General features: G+C 41.2%; 1 pseudogene; it reads right to left on the minus strand.

Moving 5' to 3' along the window:
- Positions 1 to 3,030: 3,030 nt before the first annotated feature.
- Positions 3,031 to 9,472, minus strand: LOC139476028 (uncharacterized; annotated as a pseudogene).
- Between the last annotated feature and the right edge of the window lie 213 nt (positions 9,473 to 9,685).

Here is a 9,685-nt window from a genome sequence, read left to right on the forward strand (position 1 = left end):
ATCAAATGTATACGTAGAACGAAAGGCAGATTTCCAAAGGAGCAGGCGTGGTGTACTGTCGATCAGAAACTGATACACATAAATTATAGCCACAAAACATTCACATATTCTTTAGGTTTTATGCGCCCCTCGTTAGGTCTTCAAAAGGCGCATAAAGCCACGTGTACCCCTCGTGATACTACATACTGATATTGGGCGTAAAAGGAAAATGAGGGATACAAACTATATGTATAGATCACTGAAAATCAGTGATGACACCAGATGTTCGCGAGTGAACCTTTCTCCTGGTACTGGGCAATATACTTTCGCTTTTCTCCTTGATAGTTAGACTAGGTCCGGAGTAACCTATCTTTTATCCTTGATAGTTAGACGAGGTCCGGAGTAACCTATCTTTTATCCTTGATAGTTAGACGAGGTCCGGAGTAACCTATCTTTTATCCTTGATAGTTAGACGAGGTCCGGAGTAACCTATCTTTTATCCTTGATAGTTAGACTAGGTCCGGAGTAACCTATCTTTTATCCTTGATAGTTAGACGAGGTCCGGAGTAACCTTTCTTTTATCCTCGATCGTCAAACGAGGTCCGGAGTAACATATCTTTTATCCTTGATAGTTCGACTAGGTCCGGAGTAACCTATCTTTTATCCTTGATAGTTAGACGAGGTCTGGAGTAACCTATCTTTTATCCTTGATAGTTAGACTAGGTCCAGAGTAACCTTTCTTTTATCCTTGATAGTTAGACGAGGTCCGGAGTAACCTATCTTTTATCCTTGATCGTCAGACGAGGTCCGGAGTAACCTATCTTTTATCCTTGATAGTTCGACTAGGTCCGGAGTAACCTATCTTTTATCCTTGATAGTTAGACGAGGTCTGGAGTAACCTATCCTTTATCCTTGATAGTTAGACGAAGTCTGGAGTTACCTATCTTTTATCCTTGATAGTTAGACGAGGTCCGGAGTAACCTATCCTTTATCCTTGATAGTTAGACGAGGTCCGGAGTAACCTATCTTTTATCCTTGATAGTTAGACGAGGTCTGGAGTAACCTATCTTTTATCCTTGATAGTTAGACGAGGTCCGGAGTAACCTATCCTTTATCCTTGATAGTTAGACGACGTCCGGAGTAACCTATAATTTATCCTTGATAGTTAGACGAGGTCCGGAGTAACCTATCTTTTATCCTTGATAGTTAGACGAGGTCCGGAGTAACCTATCTTTTATCCTTGATAGTTAGACGAGGTCCAGAGTAACCTATCTTTTATCCTTGATAGTTAGACGAGGTCCGGAGTAACCTATCTTTTATCCTTGATAGTTAGACTAGGTCCGGAGTAACCTATCTTTTATCCTTGATAGTTAGACGAGGTCCGGAGTAACCTATCCTTTATCCTTGATAGTTAGACGAGGTCCGGAGTAACCTATCTTTTATCCTTGACAGTTAGACGAGGTCTGGAGTAACCTATCTTTTATCCTTGATAGTTAGACGAGGTCCGGAGTAACCTATCTTTTATCCTTGATAGTTAGACTAGGTCCGGAGTAACCTATACCTGCCTCGGGAGGCGACAGGAAGGATCGGGTGGCTGGCCTCGGCTGATAGCATGCATCGGCTGCTGACCTGTGTCCAATGTTTAGAACTCAGATGAAACCCACCACCACAGGTAAATTAGTGTCAAACAACGGACTACAATCAGGGCGTATGTGGGATTCGAACATTCCATCATCGGATCCTGGCACGACTCAGGGACGCAACACTCGAATGCATGTTTTGTGTCTGTTGAGGAATTAACTGACCACAGGTTGACAGACTGAGCAAAGTAAAGTTTTCAAAACAAGGATTGTTTCCTCTGCATCGACAACAACCAAACTGTCTGGTAGTAAATGGAGAAAGGGACAGGTGTAATTAAACTGTACCCATAGGTTCTTCCATTTTGATTATAGGTAGAAATTGTATAGCTGAGTAAGGTACAGAAGAACTTGAGATTCTACACGTCTTTTGTGCCTAGTATAGATAAGGTCTACCTCGAAAATCCCATTTATCCATAATTTAGTGAAATGGAGGCAAATGTTAATTACAAATTACAAACATAAGGCTCTTTTCTTGTTGATACACATATTGACAAACACATGCCATTACAAGGTGTTTACAATAACTAAAAAAACAAAACCCTTTCCATAATCCTTTCCCAAGCATAACATAGTCTACAAGCACCATGCACAATAAACAATGGTCCGTAGAGTGGAAAGTCGGTGGTTCGATCCCCTGGCCCCGTCACACCAAAAGCTGTTATAAGATGGTACTTGCTGTTACCCTGCCTGGCGCTCAGCATCATACAACCATGACTGGTCGGATCGGTGTATGTTCAATCCGCCTCAGGCCGTGTTGTCCATTTCAAACTACAGCATGGAATCTCAGTGGATTAAGCCTAGACTAGTAGCCACAAACATGCATGAACGTGAAGATCCGGGGTACAATAGGTCTTCACCAGCCAATGCTTGGACTTTGCTTGTTGTAAGAGGCGACTTTGCTTGTCGTAAGATGCGACTAACGGGATCGGGTGGTCAGACTCGCTGACTTGGTTGAAGCATGTCATCGGTCCAAATTGCGTGGATCGATGCTCATGATGTCAATCTCTTGATTATCCGGTCCATACTCGATTATCTACAGACCGACGTCATACAGCTTGAATATTGCTGAGTTCGGCGTTTAACAACATACAAACAAACAAAGCATGCACGTCTATAACTAAAGTAAACATAATCTTGTACGCGACGTTAAACCCCATTTGACATCACCACATACTATTAATGTCACTAAATGATCACCACGTCAAAACGTAAACGTTACAAATGACATGCATGAGGAGTTCCACATTTCATCAGATGACCCTATCAATGTTAATGTCAGGTGTGGTCACCAACGATATCGACTGTACAAGATGCAAAATGGTCTGTAAAAACACTGTCTCCTTAATAATAGTGCAATAAACAAAGCAAGACGAAGCATTGACACTATGTCAGCAAGGCTGGCAAGGCTGGTTTATCGTGTCTGTCGGTGAACAGGCACTAGGTAATAATCATTGCATCCTGCTGCTCGCTGGTCACGTGGGTCATCCGGCATGTGGTAGTGAGGTTCAGCAGCATCTCCTTCTGGTGATCCGATTGGCTGCTGGACACGTGACTCATCCGGTTGAGAATAGTAGACCACGCCCTTATCGCCTCCTTCGTTGGACGCGGATCCCGAGTGTGCTGACCTCCTGAAACACGATAATGCTCAGTCAGAACGAATGGATAATATTGTTGTATTTCTGCGTTTGTTGATATGTCTCACAAAATGTTTACATTATGACAAATACTAGTTCAAGCCCGTGTTCTTATTATTTACCTTTTGACACAAATAGCCATGATGAAACCAACAAAGACAAACCCTGTGACAAAGCCAACACACACAAACACAATCTGGGTGTGCCGTTCACCTGCAATGAAAAGGAAACAATGGGAATATGTTATCCAGGACAAAACAGAATATCCTGACGTCGGAGTGTCTGGGGACAGATTAGACCCGTAAAGATCCAGGGTAGAATTGGTCTTCAGCAGCCCATGTTTGTCGTAAAAGGCGACTATGCGAATATTGCTGAGTGCGGCGTTAAACAACAAACAAACAACTGAAGACACAACTTCGCGCGTAAGACCCCAACATGATGCAGTTCACAGACAATAACCCATTTACTAGAATCATCGAGTATGGCTGCAGTGTTGACCTGGGGTCATTATTAGGAGGATTTATGACGAACTTGTAAAATATGTACATATTAACCACCTGCCACAGATGTAGTGATAAATACAATAGTACTATTTTCTTAACAATTCAACACTCTTCACCTGACGAAGATCGTGGCGCCACATGTGTGTCAATAGTCTCTGATTCTGAAACAATTTTCAAAAAATGATATGGGGGCATATAGATCAATGCAAAAACAATGTAGGACAAAGCCGTCCAGTTTGACCAACTCAAGTTTTAAACTAGGTTTTTCTTTTCAATTAACGTTTTCTCATTCGAAAGAAAATAAATAAGATGTCAGAAGAATGTATTCATTGAACCATGTTTGATAAACATTGTAATACATACACAATATATTTTGATTCACGTTTTGTTTCCCCTGAATGGTCTAGGAACCTCAATTCAGCTGCTTGCAACTTACAACAGCTAATATCATTATTGGAATCTCCCTATTTATTATGGTTGAGAAAGAGGTGCCTCCTTTCAGTATCACTTTCGCTTGATGCGGTTCACCTGTTTTGATCCGAGAAGGAAGAAGAATAACTTGGTGAATTTGGAATAAATAAAATTGTCTCTCCAACAGACCATAGCTCACCCCATCAGCTCGTGGTAAGTAAGTTACCATACCTTATACATACATGATAGATTATTTTTCATTTCCTTAGCACTGTACGTTGATACTAATAACGTTTCGTTTTTTCGTTGGTTTCAATCTAACTTTCAAATTATGTCAGCTTAATTTTGTGAATAATTATGTTGAATGAGTGAGCGAGCATATATTGACAAGTAGGAATAGTGAGTGAGTGAGAGAGTATGGCATTACGCCAAAATTAAGCAATATCACGGCGGGGGACACCAGAAATGGGCTTCACACATTGTACCCATGTCGGGAATCGAACCAGGTTTAACCACTAGTCTACCCCACCGCCTCTCCAAGTAGAAATAGCAAAGAACATACCTTTACATGTGACTGTAACGTCAGAGCCGTTGTGTTCTGTAGAAAAGGAAGATAATTAATTAATGAAGACGCTTAATATTAATGATAACATTACACGTTTTGTCATCAAAGGTGCCTTATTAAATAATTACCTTCCAGTCTCATCCATATCCTTTCAATGATAAACCTATTAGTTATTATAACAAGTTATATAATCAATGCTGCCTCGTGTAAAAGTAAATTACCTTCCAGTCTCATCCATATCTTGTCAGGGAGATAGTCTCGGATAACATCCACCTGTAAACTCCACTCTGTTTGGCTGATGGTAATCTCCTTCATGAAGTGGACTGCCAGGTCGCCACCATGGATTGTGGACACTGTACGTGTCTTGTCCCTGATGGATAGTGTGGTCACGTGGCTGTTGCCCAGTCTGACGTCCAGCAGGGTGACGCGGCTCGCAGCTCCACTGACTGTACAGGTGCAGGTGCTCGTTTCCAGAGATGACATCTTCAGTCGGTTGCTGCTGATGTAGACCTCCTTGCCTGTTTCGGTCTTGCTGTCACACAACATGACACTGGCATCTTGCTCTGAAAAGTCATATCACGATTGATAAGTTCTTCATGAGGAGGGGTGGTCGGGTAGTCTAGTGGTTAAAGCGTTCGCTCGTCACGCCGAAGACCTGGGTTCGATTCCCGATATTGGTAGAATCTGTCCCCCACCGTGATATTGCTGGAATATTGCTAAAAGCGGCGTAACACCACACTCACTCACTGTATGAGGAGTCATAAATTTGATTTAACAAGGGATGATGCTTTGCTTTAAACATGATATACAGGAATGTATTTGCATATGTGAATATAAGTACGCATATCTGAAACTATGTATATGTGATTATATATATTCATGCATACACTCCTTCGGAAATATACAACGCTTAAATATTAATTTATACATTGTGATAAATGGAAAGACAACTGCAGTAGGGTTTCCAGCTGTCAGTGACAAATCCCCGGGGACAGCATGTTCCTGAGACACTTGCCACGTGGAGATTCCAGCTTAGAATAGCTCCCTAGCAACCTTTGTCGAGCGAGGCGACTTAATATTGGGCCGACTGTCGTACAGCTGGAATATTGTTAATTGCTGCATTAAACGACAAACAAATCAATTTACTTTGGAGTGTCAGATATTTGGGTCAACTTGTTATAAAGAGTACAACGCGATTACAGAAAGGAATCAAACAGAGAGCAACATAGAGACTTGAGTGGTTAGAATAGTCTGGTCAGCTGGCAGTTTCGGTACGTTTGCTTCGTGACATTCAGATTCCACTATTGTAGTATGTGAGCCAATCTATGTAATGAGCATCACCTTGAAAACTAGTACACAAAGACATTGTTTCAGTGGTAACATGGCACAAACTAAAACAAAAGTGGAACATAGTCTCGCTTAAAGTTAAAAATCTTCACTATATGTCCCTGTAAATGGCAGGCTGTAATTTACCTTTAACACACTGATGCATTACCACCAGATGTGACGGGCGTTTCTCTCCCACGTGGAGGTCCTTCAGGTGAACGGTAGAGGAACTCGTGTCACTCTCCAGGATACAGTACCTCTTCTGATTACACTCCTCCAGAACCTCCGTGATCGCTGCCTGATAAGCCCTCTTCTGATGCACATCCGACGCGTTTCACAAACATTCCCCAACGTCATCAAATTCATCATTGAAATATTCTACACAGGATCTGTCGTCACCGTCCTCCCTTACAGGTACTCTTTGCAAGAAGTGTTTGACCAACACTGATTTATTTCTGGAACACTTGATCTCTTTACTCCCCTCATTGTAACAAATGCTAATAACGTCCCCTTCTATTTCTGCCACATCCACTTTGTCACAAATGATGGAACCTGAAGTATAACGGGAAAAAAGTGCATGAGCTCATTTCACAAAGATAATTGATTTGTATTTTGAATTCAGTAGCAGGGATTATAGTCACGCAGTTTTCAATGTGTAGAAATAAAGAAAGTTAATGACAAATACGGCTGACCTAAACAAGTATTAGGCGCCTTTCAGAGGACAAAACTGTATACCTTGAAGCAGTGACAGAAGATAAATTCTGTCTCTGACAAGAAACTCCCCCAGAAATTAACTCACCAACTCTGCATAAAAGATTGACGGGAAATAGAGAAAATGAACATTTCCTGTTATTGATCATGATTTTAGTGTCTGATATTTCTCTTTAACATTCATCAAATATGTTAATAGAATATGCATCGTCACTGAAAATAATCTTGTTTGAAACTTTATTCAACACTTCATCAAGAAAATCTGAAGATATTCTGGTAGGGGGTCTGGGATTTTTTGGGAGTCCAGATATTTTTTCAGCTATTGCTGCAAAACCAGATATCATTTATATCTAAAGCTATGAGCCAAAATATGTTTTTCCAAACACATTTGCAACAGTTTTACCATGGCAGACAATATCTGTATTTTACCAACAATATGGAACATTTTTTTTGCGACAAAGTAACACCCCATCCCCAACCCAAACCCCAACCCCAACCTCTTCAGAATATCAAATTTTTGAATCTCAAATGGATCATGGGAGGAATCTTTACTAAAATTGGCATGATTTAAGTGGTTTATATTCCTCTAACGGAATATGCATTGTCAGTGAATACAATTTTATTTAAAGCTTCATTCAAAACTTCATTCAAGTAATATGTATTCAGTTACACCTTTCGTTCCAAACAAATCTGTGAGTAACTATATAATGCCGATCAGTTTTGACCATTCTGATAATCTGAGTATATTGCCTTAGAGTAATATATCAATGCCTGATCACAGATAGGAAAATTGTTTGCTCAGATGAGTAGTATGCGACATGGCTCAGAGCGTGGCCGAGCTCCAGTCTATGTTTGCTGCATTCAGCCAAGCTTGGTAAGCAGAAATCGAAATACCCGAGGCCTTAGTCGTCTAAGCCCAACATGCATCACTCGTGTAAGGGGAAATCGAAGTCCTCCAGAGACGGTTCTTAGTTTACGTCGGCTGGCTCGAGGATCAGTTATGGGCAACTCCCATAGCTCATCTTTGGTAGGTAATTACTTCTAAAAAGCCCATATGTTTTCTGCATCTATCGAGGTTTTCATCGTCAAATGTTAGGGTCACACTTTGCGGTGAATACATTACAGCTGAAGACGAAGAAGAAGTGTCCCCTGGCTGTCAGAGCGCTCGGACAACCCGGTGTCCCTGCATTTCGAACTCTGCTTGGGAACCTTCATGTTCGGGCCACCCGTGAAGTGGACAAGAGGATCGCCCTTGACAAGATGGGTGACAAGCCTGCCCGTGTCTACTTCACCTCTATGCATTAAATGATCACCACACGGGGGTGTCCCATTTGCCTGGTGTTGTTGACATCGATGCAGATTCTAGCACTCTGGGGTTCCGTTTTACCGTATTCAGGAGGCCGACATTTACCTCGCCATGCCCCTGAGATTAGATCGTACCTGGGATGGTTCTCGGTCAGTGTTCGGGAGATCCTTCCCACAACTCAAACTCTGAAGAAATTACCCGACCCGTCCGAGGGGTCCCATCCAGTCTTGTTTCTACATTCAGTCCTTAATTCTATAGCCCTCAGTTACTTTGACCTCCTTGAATTTTTGCCCCATTCGGTGTCGGGGTCTGAATGGCACGGCTTAAAATGACAGCCTGCATGAAACTGGAATACTGTCCAACTGGGCGTAAATCCCACTCACTCACTCACTTTTACTCACTCACTTTTACTCACTCACTCACTCACCCACCCACCCACTCACTCAAATGAAGCAAAGTTACTTTTTCCGATTTAATTCCGGATTTAAATAATTTGACATAGTGAACACATAACAATATATTTAACATTACTACACGAACTGAATTTGCTTTTTAAGGAGGTTGTTATATACGGATTGTTTAATGAGTCAGTTAACATTAGAATTAAAACTGCTTTAAAAATTATTTCAGTTATGTCTCAGTGATTACTAACATGAAGTCAACAATGTATCAATTAAACTGTAAATTACAATAAAGATAAGTGACATGTTTCAAATGATTCATGGTATGGAAGGACCAGAGTAAAGCAGTCATTTCTATAGTATCACTACATCCTTTGCATTTGAGTTTAGGAGGTTTATACAGCACGGTTGATAATTTGATTCATCATACCACCCTCTTCTACAGTTTATTCCTTGTTGGTTGTCCAAACAAACTGATATATTACCATCAAGAACAATTTTAAAGACAGCATGCGTGTAGTTTATGTATATCATCAGTCAGTCAACATCGGAATTGACAAAGTAGGATATAAATAATCAAAGAAACCAGAAATTATATTCAACAGCTCTTCTCATACAAATAATGTTTAGTTTGTTTGTTTGTTTGTGTGTTGTTCATCGCCACACACATAAATATTCCAGCTATATGGCGGCGGTCTGTAAACAATCGAGTCTGAACCAGACAATCCAGGGACTGACATCATTAGAATCGATCTACGCAATTGGCAACTAAATATGCGAGCCTCACCACTCGACCTTGTGAGTCGCCTCTTACAAAGCATAGGTTGCTGAAGACCTATCCTCACCTGGATCTTCACTTGTCCCAGCGAATAATGATAGTACGATCTGAAGGATTCTAGGAGTTAGTTCTATAGGAGGCAACAGTGTAGACATCTACTTACAAAGACAGGAATTCGCCAGTAACACCAAAAATCCAAACACGCTGACCGTCTCCATGGCTGTACGCGAATCATTTGAGTTAATATTTTCCTCTCAATTGTGATCGTGAGTATGGTGGCCAAGAGGGGACATCGCTTTCTCGCTCGTGAGTCATATGCAGCCGGTTTCAGATTCAATGATGGCTCATTAGCTAAGCAGCCATGTATCTCACTACAAACAAATACGACTCAGTAGTGTCAAAGCGGCCAATGAGGCACTTGTTGAATAAAA

Source organism: Haliotis cracherodii, unplaced genomic scaffold (assembly GCF_022045235.1).
Source record: "Haliotis cracherodii isolate W230 unplaced genomic scaffold, xgHalCrac1.p SCAF_3, whole genome shotgun sequence".
Classification (NCBI taxonomy): domain Eukaryota; kingdom Metazoa; phylum Mollusca; class Gastropoda; order Lepetellida; family Haliotidae; genus Haliotis; species Haliotis cracherodii.